Consider the following 18,001-nt stretch of genomic DNA (forward strand, 5'->3'; position numbering starts at 1 on the left):
ATTATGAAAAAAAAATCATAGTCGTCACATATGAACTTCATAACAATCATCATATTGTTTTGTTTCTCTCAATGACGGGGTGTCTTACAAATACCACACAAAAAAGTTTTAAAAAAAAATATTTTCGTTTTTGCATATAGGTTTCATAACAATATCATATCATTTGGGTTCTTTAGTTACAAGATTGACCTACAAAAATTAAAAAAAAAAAATCACAATTAACCTAGATTTCTGTAGATCAGAGAAAGAACTTTAACTTTTTTTTTGGGGGGGGGGGGGGGGGGGGGGTATAAAAATCGATGAACAGAAGGAGGCCACAGCCAAAATTTTATATTTTTGGCCCTAATATATATAAAATTAAAGTATAATAATTAATTGTGATAAAAAAAATCAGGGGGGCCATAGCCCCCTAGCCCTAATAAAGATCCGCCCTTGCTGCAGATGTAGACCTGAGAAAAAAAACATTTTCGCAAGCCACCCACATTTTCGCAGATGGTAGCCTACGAAATGGTGGCTAATTTGGTTATTTTCTATTTTTATGTTTATTTTGTGGTAAAAGGTTTTAAAATATGACTATTGTGGTAAATTTCTTTTGTTTACGTTATTATTTAGTTTAATGTTATTTTTAGTTCATGGAAAATATGGACGTTATACAAAATAGTGTCTGCATTGTCGGTAAATAATAGTGACAAAACTTTATGAAGTTTGTGTGTGAAGGGCATGAAAGAAATTAGAAGATAGTGACTTTACAACAAACAGTCAATTTCTTTTTAGTCCCTCTATATCAGTACATCCTTTAATTTACAAAAAAGACTAGTCAAAAATCAATCGACTAAAATGTCCTTAAAATCTCATGCAATGCAAACACGCATGTCGACAATTTGTCGATATTGTTTTAAATCCGAACCAAACTTGCCAACTTCCATTTTATAACACCAATAATATTTTTTATTATATTTCAATTGTCTCAAGAATGCAATATTTTTCCTCATGAATTATCCCTATTGATTAAAAATGATACAATTTTATTGGCTTATATATATATATATATATATATATATATATATATATATATATATATATATATATATATATATATATATATCTTTTTTTTTTGTATAAAAGGGCAATACGTAGCCAGGCTGGAAGCATGTTTCACTATTCTTGGAGTGAAACAAGAGAAAAGCATGTCGTGCTGCAGCTGTTTTTGTTTTTTAACATGTAAAAAGATATATGTTTCATCCATGCTAATTGTTCGGTATCCACTGCTGATTACATGTTTTATTTATAAAAATTGTTTTGATTAAATATTTAATTTAAAATATAATGAAAGTTTATCCTCAATAAATTCATCATAATTTTAATAAATACAATAATAAAATAATAATGACAAAACGACAAATTGCTAATCGAATTTAGCTTCTTTCAAATTTCAATATTTAGAAAGAAAAAAAAATTTAGAGATTTTTTAATAATAGCCACCAATATTTTCACACCTGTGAAATTGGCTTTTCAGCTGCCAAAATTGCACAAATATTTTAAGCCAAAATAAAATTAAAATTTTTCATATAAACAGGAATATATATATATATATATATATATATATATATATATATATATATATATATATATATATATATATAAAAGTTCAAGTATTTAAAGTAATTATTATGTTATTGTATGAATAAATATAGGTCAATCATTTCAAAAGGATAAATATGTAATCTTACATTTAATTAATTATGGTAAATATATAAATCAATTAATATTCCTTTAATTTAGGAATATCAGTTTTAAAACTCAATTTCTAGTATATATCCTCACGTCCGTCTCTTCCCTATTCTCTTCTATTCATCGTCGCCCCCAACCTTTTCCCTCTCATCTCCCTCCCGTACACACTCCTATGCCATCGACTCCGGCAAATTCAGGTAAAGGGTAAAGGGTAAAGGGTGGCTTGGATTTGTAACCGGTCGGTAGTAAGAGGGATGATGGCTGGTTGTCCAATCGTGGTACGTATTTCCACTTGCTGCTTTCTCATATACGGTGGTTCAAGCAAATATGAGCTTGTAATTGATGTGGATAGTTATAGTTGTTTGATTAATAATCACGATATATGTTAATTATGATTGGATATTTATGGTGTTAACAACACAACTTGGATTTGGTGGTGTTTCGGTGGATCTTCTGGCGATTGTGGCTTCTTTCCCCAACCCCGACGACAAGATCAGAAGCACCAGCATGAAGGTAATAAATAATCTAGGTGATCCATTTCACCATTTGTTGCTTTAGACTTTATGTCGGTGTTGATAATGTTTGATACAGCAGCTCGTTAATCGATCAATTAAGTCAAGTTTTGTGACTTTGATTACTAGATCTATTATTTGGGGATTTGGAAATTGTGATATTAGTGATGCTTTTTGCATTTTGTATGTATGCAATTAATAGATTATTTTTTAGTGAAATCCACAGCAATTGCAGAATTTGCAGTACAAACTTATCCATAATCACTAACATTCAACAGTCTATCTAATCTTATTACCACTGCTTTCCTTGTAAACAAGGTGTAATATTTTTGGTGAATTGAGAATTTGTTCTGATTGTCTAATTTTTACAGGAAATTTAAAGTTGTTTTGATGCACACCAAGCGCTCGCTAAAATGCTTCAACTGAATGGTATTTCTTTGTTTATAGTATTCTATCAGAAAAGAATGTTTTTATGATAATCATGAACATATTTTGTTATAATTACATGAATTAATATAATTATTGGTAAATGAATTCCAATTCTATTAGAATGGAATCACGAATTCCAATTAAGTTGGAATAGAATATGAATATTTTCTCACTAATTTATTCATTGGATTTGTTTCCACAGAAGCTGATGTTTGAAGAACGGACCACGAAATTTGAACGACGTCTCTTAACAACATTATTCTTTTAGACTGTATTAGTGTCTTTGTTCGATTTTGATGTTTTTTTCCAGATTTGAAAGTTTTTTTTTATTTTTATTCTTTAACAATAAAATGTAATTCTTAGCAATTATTACATGTATTCTATAACAATTAATGTAATTTTCTTTTAATTCTTCAATTGATGGTTCGAGAATTTTGTTATTCTACAAGAAATTTTTAAAGTCATTATCAAGAAATATGTTCAACAATATTTTTATTATTTTATGGTTTAAGAATATTTTTATTTTTTAACATACTCAAACATATTCTGTCAGAATGTCCGAATTAAAAACTTTATAATTCGTAAAATCAGATTTTTAAAATTACTAGAATCTATGATCCCTTAAAATATTCAAATTTCCTTTATTAAATATGTATTAGTTGACTAAAATACCCTTCTAGTTAAATTAGATGGTATTTTTCAATTATATTTAATTCAATAATATGTATTAATCACTTTCTTAAAATAAGTAAAATGATTGCCCACATTTATGCATACAATAACACAATAATTACTTTGAATATAATAACCTAAACCGATATATATATATATATATATATATATACACACACACACACACTAGCCGTTTACCCGCGCCAATCGATGGGTGTGACAATGGTGGTTGAATGCTGAAAGATGAATTAAACCCTAGAAATAGAAACGTCAGTGATTTATATCCAAGATTTGTGAACATAAATTGCGAGATTTGGGAAAATACGAAGATAAGGAGTGAACCGGGTCAAAATAGCCTAAGAATAGGGGATAAGAGATTTGACCTTTTCAACTGTTGACCATATATACTCTACTCTTTTTGTAATGCATAAATTGATTGTACAAATGCATTGTATGTTTGTAGAACTTAAAATTCAGCATTTGACCAAAAATGCTTTTTAAGGTAATTAATATATATATATATATATATATATATATATATATATATATATATATATATATATATATATATATATATATATATATAGGGGCGAGATCGGTTGAGAACTCATGGTTTCCCGAGAACATGAAAACTAAAGGTGAAGCGTTAGATCAAAATTAACTCATTAAGGTCATGACTGTAATCTTACCGATCTCATGTAATGTTTATTTTTTGTGTTATTGAACACAATTACCATAATAAATCAAATTTCAGATATTTTTTTAAAAATAAATTTTAATTTTTTTAAAGAATGGAGATTTTTTATTTTTTTTCAGAAAACATTCATTTTAAAAAAAAAAAAATTGGAAAAAAATAATTTTTTAAAAAAACTGTAATTTTTTCAATAATATAAAAACTACAATTCCTTAAAAAATCTGCTTTAAAAAAATAACAAAAAAAAACTGCATTTTTTTCAAGAAAAATTGTATTTTTTTTTAAATACTGTAATTTTTTCAAAAAAAATTTACAACTTTTTTCAAGAAAACTGCAATTTAAAAAAAAAAAAAAAACTACGATTTTTGTAAAAAAAACTGCATTTTTTTTTCAAAAAATACTGCAATTTTAAAAAAAACACAACTGCATTTTTTTATAAAAATATGCAATTTTTTCAGAAAAAACTCCAATTAAAAAAAACCTAGAAGATTTAAAAAAAACCCTAATTTTCGTAACAAAGAAATCAACGTTTTAGATCCATATATGCATATTTTTTCAAATGCATATATTCATATTTCTTATACTATAATATTCATAGGTAAATCATAAAAAATCTTACTTTATTAATCAATCTATAAACATAATAGTACAATTATTTTATTTGACACAAAATAAAATACATAAAAAAATATTACAAAGATTCATAGTGTTATCATTTTTTCATATAAACATTTCCATATTTTCTTCAATTTCAAATTTTCCACAAATTCTTTCAAATCTACAAGAAAATAAAAAATTTATTAATGCAAGAACACTCACAAAAATACATATGTATATATCATGTGATATTCATATGCAATTATATAATGTGATATTCATATGTGATTGTATCTTTTAAGATTCAAATGTGAAATTCACAAGAAAATAAAAACGGATAACACTCACACAAAATGCATGTGTGCATATAGACGTAATTCATATGTGATTCACTCGTGACTTACATATGAATTACATGTGATTCATATGTGAATTACATGTGATTTATATGTGAATTACATGCGATTTATATGTGAATCACATGTGATTTATATGCGAATCACATGTAATTAATATTTGATTCATTTGTGAATTACATTTATATGTAAGTCACATGTGATTTATATGTGAATCACATGTAATTCATATTTCATATGTGACTCACTTGTGAATTACATGTGATTCATATGTGAATTATATGTGATTTATATGTGAATCACATGTGATTTATATGTGAATTACATGTGATTTATATGTGAATCACATGTAATTCATATGTGATTCACTTGTGAATTGCATGTGATTCTATGTAAAATACATGTGAATCGCATATGAATTTACTTGTGATTTACATGTGAATTACATGTAATTCATATGTGGATCAATTGTGATTTACTTGTGAATTACATGTGATTCATATGTGAATCACATATGAATCGCATGTAACTCACATGTGATTCACTTGTGATTTACATTTGATTTACATGTGAATCACATGTAATTCATATGTGGATCACTTGTGATTTACTTGTGAATTACATGTGGTTCATATGTAAATTACATATGAAGCACATGTAACTCATATGTGATTTAATTGTGATTTACATATGAATTACATGTAATTCATACATGATTCTCATGTGATTTACATGTGAATTTAAGGGTAGTAAATAGGTAAATTAAAGATTGGAAAATTGTTATGATTAGAATACTGAAAATATAGATATGTAAATTCAAGATTGGAATTGGAATTGATATTGGAATGTGAAATTTTGGTTGGTCGGAATGGAATTCAATACTAAAAGTGAAATCTTTATTCATATGTACATATTTTTTGTTTATTGTAAATGCATGAAACTAAATTTTTTTTCTTTTTATTTATTTCAATATATGTAATGAGAGCATTTTAGTCTTTAATAAAAAAGAAAAAATGAAAATAATGAGTACCTTTGATGGAAGCATTCATGGCCATGAAAGTCTGTTCCACATTGGTGGAATCTTTTGAACTGGTTTGTAGGAAAGGAATTCCAAGTTCAATTCACTAGAAACAAAGAACAAAAAAATTGAATTTAGAAATTACTTTTTTTTGTGTTTTTTCTATAGTTAAGATGAAGAATAAATAAATTAAAAAAGATTTTGAATATTATTTGTAGCAATCTGAAGTCTGCATTTGTAGTTAAGTACGAAAGTAGTACAATTTAGGTAGTAGATATCGACCTTTTTAACAACATGCCAAATTGCCAATATAGATTTATTTGCTAATGGTTACATGCATTAGACTAAACCATCAACAATTTGGGGAAAAGTGTTTAAAAACTGTTGAAAGGTCCATATGACCAAATATCTATAGTGAACATGTAATAAGAAACTCTAGTGACAAATGAACAATGTAAATAAGCTACGTGAACATAGAAGCCCAACAAAACCCCTGGTAAACACTTGTAGCATTAATACAGATCCTCAATGGAATTATTCATGTGAAGTATAGCCTTTCTTTCATTTGTGTTGAATTAAAAGATAAAGCAAAATTAAAGAAGAAAAAGAAGAAGAAGATGATGATGATAAAGAAGAAGAAGAAGTATGTGATGTGGCACCTGAATTGGTGAAAAATGTTGAATGGCATGTTTGGGACATGAATGACCTCTGAATTGAAGGGATTTCCAACTCAAGCTGTTGAGCACGTACAAGTAGACCATGGCACCTTGTAGCTGTTGCCGTTACTTCTTCATGCAACTCTTGGAAAATCTCAGCAGCAAATCTTCAGAATTGGATGCAAGCTTTTGTTAGACTTGTAACATAATATCAAATGTCATTACATCAAAAGATAGAATTCTATTGTAAAAGCTTTAAAGAATCATCAGGGTTGCAGTTATTTATGGAATACCTACTGTGATATGTCATAAGGGGTGCAAATGATTGTTGACTAATTAGGGTTTCCATTGTACATGCTTCTAAAATGTGAAGTTATGAAACAAAAGACATTCATTATCATCCATTGTGAAGTTGCTACCAACCAATCTAGAATCCCCAACCTCCATAATAACCCTAATGTTGATTCAGTTAAGCAACATACAAGCATCCATTAAATTGTTACCCAATTTTAATTTCAATGAGTGTCTAAATGCAATTCTATGTCAAAACTGCACGTTACTCACCAAATGTCTTTCATCAATCTGATTCTGAAAAATATTTAAATCCTAAAACACACACATCCTAACTTAGTTATCAAACCTTGATGTAGATTCCATTACCAAACAATTACAGAGTGTAAAATCCTAAAGTTGAAAAATTATATCAGAAGTTGTTTTGTTTTGATAGATTTGCAGAATTTCAACCTATTAGGCATCAATCATTCGCTCAAATTGTAATTGATCATTGGTTCGCTAGTTAGCTCAATTATCAAGGCATGAGATCGATATCACAAAATTAGTTAGCAATTGAATTAAAGAATTCATGATGTCGAATTACTATTGAAGCGCATTTAGTTCATCTTCAAACTCAAATTACCACCCCTGGTTTTAAAGAACATATTAACCCCTCGGAATTGGAGGCAAAATGAGTTCTAAATTCTAATTTCGAGATAATTGCGCTATAATCCAAAATTCAATACCTATAAAATGTAATGCTAACAAATGTAATAATAAACGTAGAGGAGGAGGGAAGAAAGTACTGACTCTGCTAGGTCACCGAGTTGACGGAGAAGGCCAACGAGACTGGCCATGGCAACACCTTCAAGCAAAGCTTCAAGATCATCTTTATCTGCTGCTTTATAGAGCTATTGATCAGCCAAACTGTACACATTTCTCATTTGATATCTATCTATCGACATTTCTTCATATTTCCATAAAGGAGCTTCGCACAATCTCGATCTCTATCTACGCACATATTGTTGGATTAATGTCTAAGTCCATAACTATAATTGGTGAGACTTGACCCGACCCGGCATGGTCCATTTGGGTTGCATGGCGTCATGCATTTGAATAGACTATAATGAGAGAAATAACACTTAAGGTTTGTTAATATATTATAAGTTGTAATATATTAATAAGATTATTTAATTAGTATTGATCAAGAATTAATCTAGGATTAATTAAGTGATCAAAAGAAGACTAATTAAATATATGGGTTGATTGTGTAAATCATCCATACTCATATAGTGGGCTAATGCTTCATGGATTGTCAAGTTGGGCTAAAACCCACAAGATGATCCATGGATTCTCCATGGTATATTTGAACCTATGGATCCAAGGAAATGGAAAGCCATGACAATTAGGGTTCACCCTAATTGTCACTAACTATATAAGCATCTTATTATTGACAAAATTGGCACTAGAGTATATGTGAAAGGGCTAGCCGATTTTTATGAAGTGTGGATTTCTCTCTAATCTATTCCAAGTGTATTTGGTGTTGTGTGAACCATTTGAGGTGTCACACTTGGGGCACTAGGCACTCAAGCTTCATGAAGACATTCTACATCAAAGAGGTATGTAATTCTAACTTGATATATTCATATGAATCAATGTTATTATGCTAGTTAGGATGAATACCTTGGAAAGTTCATATATGCATGTATAATAGAGTAAACATAGATCCAAGGTATTTAGGGTTGCATGTACACTTAGGAGTGTTATAATGCTTAAAACCCAACAGTGGTATCAGAGCCTAGGGCTATTTTCGATTATACTTGATGCAAACAGATTTTTCGAAGCCAAGAATCTGTTAGGATCTGAAACTCGACGAGTTCTGGAGGAAAAATCGACCAGTTCTGGAGGAAAACTCGACGAGTTCATGTATTAGAGCATGAACTCGATGAGTTCCATGAAGAACTCGACGAGTTTGTCTCCCAGAATGCATATCTTCGTGCTTTTTGGCTGGAATTGGACTAGGAACGTTACCAAAAGTTGTTTTTGGACTTATAAAGTTGTTTTTGATGTGGTAATGTTCATGCTAATCCAATTTCAAAGATAATTGTCAATATATTCATGTTTTGTATTAGTTTAAAAGTTATGCTAATTACATGAAAAAGTTTGATGTGAATTATCTTTGTTCATATGAGTTGCTTAGATTAATAGATAAGTTAATTGATTATGTGTTTTCAATCCATTTTAATCTAAGAGATGATTTTAAAATGTGTTTGTGTAACTTGTCCTCAAGTTACATGAAAGGTCACATTCAAGTTTCTTAAAACTCATAAAGATGGCAAAGGTTACAAAATGAAGAGTCTTGTCCTCATTAAATGGTTTTATGACTCCATAACTTGTCCTCAAGTTATGGAGGTTCAAGAGTCACTTCATTAAGTAATAAAATGTGTAACCTTAATTAATTCCATAAGTTACAAAATAAAGAAAAGTTACATTCTTTTATTAGTTTAAAGTCTTCCATTACTTGTCCTCAAGTTATGGAACTTGAAGAGTCTTTTAATTAAAACTACTTTAAACACATATGTTATGGAATTAATTAGTTTTGAATAGTTTCAAATCTTGCCCTCAAGTTTTGGAATTTGAAAAGTTTTCACTTATGCATACTTTAATTCCAAGTTAGCCCTTAGAATTTTAAAAGTTAAAATTCAACACTTATACTTTATAATATTATAAGTTAATAATATATATATATATATATATATATATATATATATATATATATATATATATATATATATATATATATATATATATATAAGAGTAAAATCAGTCTTACCGTTAGTAGGCCTCATTCACGAAGCCGGTCTATACGGGGGGGGGGGGGGGGGGGGTATAAGGTTATTGCCTATAAAATGGCAGTTTAATGGGTGTCCACTCTCACCCACCGCTTCCTTGACCGGTGGAGGGTCGTTAGTCGAACGGGTAGGACAAGGACTAGAATTCTCCCTTGATTAAAAGTATTAATGATAAATACTAAGTAACTAAACCTTTTATAAATACCCAATCTTATTTACTTAGTAAAATGTGAATAAGGTGCTAATCCATGAAATTACACTTTGCACTTCGTTTAAGTCGGTTAGTGGAGCATGTGTGGTTAACCGGCACACTAACTCGTATTTAACAAGGTAGGCAAGGGGTAACTTAATGTTTATCATAGTATCGATGAAGCGTGTGTGGTTAACCGGCACATCGATTGAGGGGTAAACACTTAAGAGTACCAAGTAATTTGCATGGTTACTTCACACCTTGTTTTGTGATCCTTGGCATCCCAGTCACAAAACCTGAAGGGCACACTCGAGATTGAAACATGCCATTGAAAAGTTGAATGAATCTCAAAAGAATCCATGAGTTTCAAAACCAATTAAAACCTAATAATACATTTCATTTATCTTGGTGGAAATTGGTGAATCGTCATTCACCTACCTTCAAATATTTTATAGCTTGGACTACGACATCTCTCTTCCAAGTTATAAATGTATTGTGTTGGGTCCTAGCCATAATATTTCATATTGGGTGTTATATTAAGGACTTTAAATCAAATATCTTGAATATCTCCCAAAAGATGTCTGGTTTAGACATTTATGATCTTCCCAAATCTCTTGAAACAAGCTTTCCTAAATGAAGATGATGTCCCATGGAAATCATACTTCCTTCACCTCCTCCAATTATTCTCCCTAACCCACAAGTTCTTGAAAAGTTTAAGGTCACTCAAACCCTATTGGCAAGCAAAGGTCTATGTGTGATCACATCTTGGAGATGTAGTCACATATTGACAAGCCAGGAGAGTTGGGTGTCAAAGTCTAGAGGAAGTTGATGATCAATCACTTTCTAAGTTACATAGTGAGTTCCTTTGGGACTCCTATGAAACAGACTATGAAAAGACCCTTAATGATCTTATCTGTTTGCTAAGATCAACTTCCTAAAACTTTATGGACATTGACAATGATGACATTGGATATCTAGTAAAGCTCTCTCTTCCCAATGGAAAGGGATCGGCCATAGTCAAATCGGTTGACCAAATGGTAAAGAGAGAGGCTAAGTTTGTGATAGTCCCATGTACCATTACCAAAGGGTCCATTTGTTACAATTGCCTAAGGAAAGGGCACTGTTTGCAAAGCTGCCAAATTTACCTAAGGATGTTAAAGTCAATAAGTTTGACTCTACTTCAGGTAAAGTCCATTGTCTAACTCTATTAAGTTCCTACTTGGAGCTTCTTATTACATGATGTGACTGGGTCACATGTTGGTGGTTAAGAATTAAAGGAAAAGAGTAGAAACTTAAAAGAAGTATATGCAGATTCTGATCGGAAGATGGATTTCACTCGTTGGTTCGGTGATCATAATTTTTGGGTTGTTACTTAAGAGTTATGATAGATATTGCTTAGGAAAAGATAACAACAAGTTTTCATATGGATTGTAAGGATAAGTTTTTCCGCAAAGTTTTAAAATAAATGGAAATTTTTTGATTTTATTTATTTTATGTATCCTTACAATGGCGTTTGTGGAAAATTGTTGCTTATAAGATTCCATTGATAGCAATATTGGAAAGTGAATTTGATTCTTTCATTTGTGGTAATGTATAAATTTACCAAATAAGGAAAGATTCTCATCACCCAATGTTTCGATTAGATCGAGACTTGGAATCATGCAAGTTGTATAGCATGATGGATGAGAACTTTCGAGCATTGGAAAATTTAAGACTAAATACTTGTTCACATTGATGTGTGAGTCAAGTAAAGGACTAAGGGATCAAGTACACATTCTTGTGCACTGGTTAAGTTCACCACAAAAAATCGATAAGACTATTCGTCATAATTTACTATAGCTCAGTAAATATGGTTATACTTACAAGCTTAAGTGTAATTCTAAGACATTGGAAAAGGTTCCAATGTATGACAGAGCGAATAAGAAGAATCAACTTAGGCAGAAAGATAAAAGTTTCTAAAATCTGAAAAGATGGGAGAGTACTTTAGTATCATGTTTTAAGACCATATTAATGATTTTGAGACCTTATCACAATTCATCCTCTAGGTGGATTCTAATAGTTAAGAAGAGAAGTTATGAATTGTTGAAGTGGTTAAATCAAGAAGATGATTCATACTTCGTTCTAAAAACAATTCTTAGAGTTATACTCTAAAATTGTAACTTGAGTGACATGACTTTAAGAAGGTTTAAAACACTTGTCTAATGTAAGAGTAAAAATTTTCTACTCTTGTACATTTGAAATTGGTAAGTTGTGATGTTTTGGGTAAAACAAAGACCAACTAAGGCCAATTGTGTGAAGTGTTTGTCTTGATTAGAATCCACACTATCTCTTGAATATCTGACAAGAAAGTTTTATATGTCAAGAGGACAGTGGGAGTCTTAAAGGTCTTGAAAGTCTCAAGAACTAATCAAGAATAAAACCTGAACTTCTTTACTAGCACACGACTTAAGGTTTATAACCTATCGTGTTGACATATTCTGTGCCCATTCCAATTAAATTTGGCTTTGTATATGTGTTCTTAGAGTTCTAAATTGGTTGCACATCAACTTGGAAGCAATGGCGGGCCCTTGAGCTGCCATATGACAAGAAATTAAGACTGAGTTCAGTCCATATGAGTTTGGATTTGTCATTATCCTTGTCTTGTGACTATGGCTTTGACAATTCACATGGATAAGAACACATACACCATTAAATCTAAGTGTCATAAGGTTTCTCTCCGATTCATGAAAATGATGGTGAGAAAACACTTTCACTAAGTAGATTTTAGCTAGATAGTAATTGTGATATTTGCATTCTCAGAGTCGTTAGTGGAGCATGTGTGGTTAACCGGCACACTAACATGGACTTGTGAGAAGCGGCAAAGGTCTAAACAATCGAGACTATGATTACGACATCCCTTTTCATAGTTCTTAAAATTGTTTAGACACTCCTGTGAGCTATCTAAGATAAGGTGTATGATATTGATAAAGTTTTATCAAAGCAATCTAGTATCAGAAATTTGAACTTTGGTAAGAAAGACAATAAAGTATTGATTTCTAGAAGTCCAGCTGATTTCTGAGTACATGTCAAAGCTAGTGGGAGCATAAGTGTTATGCTAATAATCATCATGTTATTGGGAGCATGATAATTATGATAAAGGTTGCAAGTTAGCAATGTTAATTATAGAACACAAAAGGTTTCAATTGGGAAAAAGTTGTTTTTCTATAATTAAGGGAGAGGAAATTATACTTCATCTCAAATCTAAAAGCTTAGATTGAGGTTTTAATCGTATTTAGTCAAGGATATATATATATATATATATATATATATATATATATATATATATATATATATGAATTTCATGTTGGAATGGCTCAACATAAGGAAATTCTATATATGGGTCCATTATTTGCGTTCTAAAATTCGATTATGATTACGACATCCCTTTTCATAATTTGAATTATGAGAACTTGGCAAATTGAAATGGAAATATTATAGCAAAAGACTGGTTTAGTCTTTATGTGAGACATCATGAATCGTGTCCTATATGCTTCGGATATAGGATCGATTACATGTGCTATATTCATCCTTTCTAAAATTTTCCAAATGTCTGGGGCATTAAGAAGGGAAAAGGTCTAGAACTGGATATGACTAAAAGGATTAAACAATTGTTGAGGACAATCTAAGGTTTACCAAAGATTGGTTGCTCGAGGACAGTTGGAAGTATAATGTTAATTGTTAGAAGGACCATATTGACATATTCTGTAAGGAGGCAACTCTTGTTCAGAAGTGATAGTCAAAATGGAATATGGAAATGTTTCAAAGTTAGAAATTATTCAATCTGTGTAAGATTAGAAAACCTTAATGCAAGAAGGATGTTTCATGGATTTGATCTCCTTTGGAATGCTCTGTAATGTTTGTTGTCAAGTCTTTGTGACCTTGTGCATAATCATTACAAGAGGATCAATGCATATAAGTTTAGAATCTAACAGATTTCAGTAAATGGCATGAATTTGGAATTCTTGCATTTGCAGTAAGGATTTGGGACTGTGAAATGAGAATCATTGGAGTTATGTTCAGTTGGTCTATTTCGCAAAGTAAAGATCATAGACAAACATAGTATGCATACTTGGTGTGTGGCATGACTAGTGTTTAGAAAACATAGTGTAGATGCTTGGAGATTGGGACAAATATTGAGAATAAAGTTGATAGCCGAAACAGTATGCAATGAATAATGTGTAATCATATGGTAAAAAATAAAAGGTGTTTTATTTATATTCATAAGTTCTGAGACCATATTGGATTCAATTATTCTTGTGTTTCATTTTGCATGTTTTGACTTCCAAAATAACTAGGTCGTTCTTCCTGATTGACTAAGTTATTCAAACCATCCACAATCGGTCATATGTTGGAAGTAGATATGAATTAAGACTGTCTTGGGTTGGCTTGTAGAGGTCTAAGATGTTGGAAAAAGTGGTGCTACAACACTCATGAGTGCTCATAAGTTCTGAGTATTGGATTCAACCCGCGCTCATTGGAATCACTTCATGGATTTTATCACGAGTGATCATGAGACGATAATATCTTATATTATTCAAACCTAGAGATCTGATTTGTTAATATGAGTTGGTTTGTGACATCCCCATATTTCTCGGCCAAAAAAGACAGATTTAATTTATGCTTTTTAAAATAAAATCTGAGAAATCTTTTTAAAAGATGTTGCGGAATTGGTCCCCAAACAACATATGATAAAAGTTTATCAAAACCCTTCATTAAGAAGGTATATATTTTCCATATATATATATCAAAACCTCGGGATGTCATGTTCCGATACAGATCAAAAGCATAAACAAGACATTATAAGCCTTTCAACAGTTATTTACAACTACTGGCCTATAATCCAAAAATCTCTCATCGTCCTCCGACTATGCTCGGGGTCCACTACCTGTCATCATAAAAACTGAGTGGGTCAGGCTTGGGAGCCTGGTGAGCATATAGGGTTTTCAACCCACAATAATAATATACTTATTAATTTCACCAATCAACAATAACCCTGATTACCCATTCCCGTTGTCCTCACTTTACGTCCCTAAACACCTATCACAAGGGACCTAGCCTAAGGATTATCATCGGGATGGACACTACTGCTAAGGGGTTTCCTCAGCCATACATGTCCTTAAGGCAACCATGAGGGGGATGGAGTACGCCAATGAACATTTAATTCATCAACACCTACAAGTTGCGAACCTGCTAGTGTTCCACTGGACTATCTAGAAAGTCCGTGGTCGTCATCTATACTCCGCTAGATGACTACTACAACAACAACAACAACAACATCGAGGCCTCTCACCTTTTTAACACACATCAACTATTTCATCTACCCATGTTCTACCCAACATATTTTGTAGATGTAAAGCATATACAGTTTAAAACTTGTATAAAACATCAATTCAACAGTCACCTCAAATAAACAATTAACATATTTACACATAACACGTATTTCAAGGTAAATACTTCATATCTATGTGTAAATTGAAAGTAACTACACACTCACGTATTTTGGTGAAAATCGGGCAGCAAGTCGTTTCCTAAAACGATCGTTTCTAATAAAACCGGGAGTTTTATTGAGAAACCGGGCTCTGCAAAAGTCGGGCTTCAAAACCGAAAAGATAAATTTTCCGGGCTTCTCGGGCACTTCGTGGAGTATTCCGGGCTTTACAATCGATACCGGGGCTTTGTGGGATGTTTAGATGAAGAAAATATGAATAAAGGGGCTAAATATGGCAATTTCTTAAAAATATCCGAGAAGGCTCGCAGCCTTCTATTTATAGGGTTAAGCTTTTGATCAAACGGTCAGGAGGAAGCCACGCCTCGCAGATCCGAGGGCTCGCAGGGAAGGCTCGCACGTGGCTGCACATGGCTCGTACATGGTCTGCACATGCGAGGGGCTCGCTGGCGGCTTGTGATTGGACCGAGGTCTAGGGTCCGAAGTAGGGGGGTTCGTGGCATGCTGCGAGGGTTCGGACATGTGCTAAGAGGGTACGTGTCGCACCGCTATTGGACCACTTCGGATTAGGCCATGTGCTCGGATGAATCAGCAGCTCGAGTGACTCAGCAGCTCGGATGACTCAGCAGGACACGTGGCACTTTTTCAGCGAGGGTGACGTGGAATTTCGTGACTATGCGAATTTTCTCGATTCTCGCGCCAAAACTTCTAAAATCCATAACTTTTGCATACGAGCTCCGTTTTTGACGTTCTTTATATGCACGCGTAGCTAAAATTACGCTCTACAACTTCCGTTTAGACTTTGTTGGCTAATTTTGAATTTAAATTTTATATTATTATTTTTAACAGACCGGGACAGGAAATCCGTTAAAAATTCATAACTTCTTCCTCCGACGTCCGTTTTCGTCAGACTTTTTACTGTTGTGATCCTAATGACGAGACCTTCAATTCTCGTTTAGGTTTTGTCGGCTAAAAATCGCTCGATCTAAAATTCGAGTTTTTAGTTGTCTACTGCTAAGCTGAAACTTCGAAAAATCATAACTTCCTCATACGAAGTCAGATTTGGGCGTTCTTTTTATCGAACTTCTCGGTTTAACGAATACTACGACTTTATTTTACATTACTAAGGCTAAAAATTAGTTTATCAAAAACTCACTTTTTACGACATTCAGCACCGTGCCGGTTTTGTCGCGAAACTTCGACAGGTCATAACTTCTTCGTTATAACTCGGATTTATGTATTCTTTATATCCCCGAAATCCTTGTTTCGACCACTACAACTTTATGTAAAGATATCGGGCTTATCTCACACTTTAATTTTGACGCTTATTTTTATTCTTAATTAATTAAGCCCTAATAATTAAGCATAAAACACATAATTGACATAATATTCACATAATTCCTTTTCATTTCTTCAAAATGAGTTACAAAGGTTAACCTAGACTATCAACTCAATATAAATGCCTAGGCTAGAAACACGAGTGTTACAATTCTCTACCCCTTAGGATGATTCCGTCCCCGGAATCACGTATCACCAAACAACTGCGGGTAGCGACTCATCATGTCACTCTCCGTTTCCCAAGTGAGATTTGGTCCACTCGTATGTTTCCAGCGCACAAGCACTAAATCGACCATCTTGCGTCGTAACTTCATAGTCTTACGGTCAACGATTGCCTCAGGTTCTTCGATCAACCTCTTGTTTTCATCCAACCTTAACTCAGAAATCGGAATTATGTCGGGCACATCTCCCGTGAACTTTCTCAAATAACACACATGAAAGGTGTTATGAATACCCACTAGTTCTTCCGGTAACTCTAGCTTGTAAGCTTGATTTTTGATCCTCTGAAGAACTTTAAATGGTCCAATAAACCTTGGACTCAACTTCCCTCTCTTACCAAATCTTATAAGTCCCTTCCACGGTGAGAGTTTAAGTAAAACCGAATCTCCAACATCGAAGGATATCGGTTGTCTTTCTTATCAGCATAACTCTTTTGTCGATCTTGAGCAGCTAACATCCTTTCCCTTATCACTTTCAACTTTTCAGCAGTCTCATGGACTATTTCAGGTCCCATAAACTGCGTTCGACACTTCTCCCCATACAAAGCGTGATAAGGTGCCATCTTGATGCTCGAGTGGAAACTATTATTATAGGAGAATTCTACTAGAGGTAAGTGTTCATCCCAGTTACCTTGGAATTCTAGGGTACATGCTCTCAGCATATCCTCCAATGTTTGAATCGTTCGTTCACTCTGACCATCGATTTGTGGATGGTAAGTTGTACTCAAACACAACTTGGTACCCAATTCCTCTTGTAGACTCCTCCAAAACCTTGATGTAAAACGGCTATCACGATCGGACATAATCGTTAACGGAACACCGTGAAGCCTCATAATTTCCTTCACGTAAGAATTCGCAAGTTTATCCATAGACCATTTCTCTTTGGCTGCTATGAAATGCGCACTCTTAGTGAAGCGATCAACGACCACCTAAATCATGTCGTGACCGTTCCTTGTTCTGGGTAGTTTAGTCACAAAATC

The 18,001-nt window shown here is 32.5% G+C and overlaps 1 long non-coding RNA gene across 1 annotated transcript; it reads left to right on the forward strand.

The window, feature by feature from the left end:
• The first annotated feature begins 1,869 nt into the window (after positions 1 to 1,869).
• On the forward strand, positions 1,870 to 3,007 carry LOC145100149 (uncharacterized). Its single transcript, XR_013704853.1, has 3 exons — positions 1,870 to 2,244; positions 2,615 to 2,672; positions 2,875 to 3,007. It is a non-coding gene; the product is annotated as an uncharacterized LOC145100149 (long non-coding RNA).
• Positions 3,008 to 18,001: the final 14,994 nt, after the last annotated feature.

The sequence above is a fragment of the Lactuca serriola genome, chromosome 4, assembly GCF_051521515.1.
Source record: "Lactuca serriola cultivar US96UC23 chromosome 4, Lser_US96UC23_V15, whole genome shotgun sequence".
Lineage (NCBI taxonomy): Eukaryota > Viridiplantae > Streptophyta > Magnoliopsida > Asterales > Asteraceae > Lactuca > Lactuca serriola.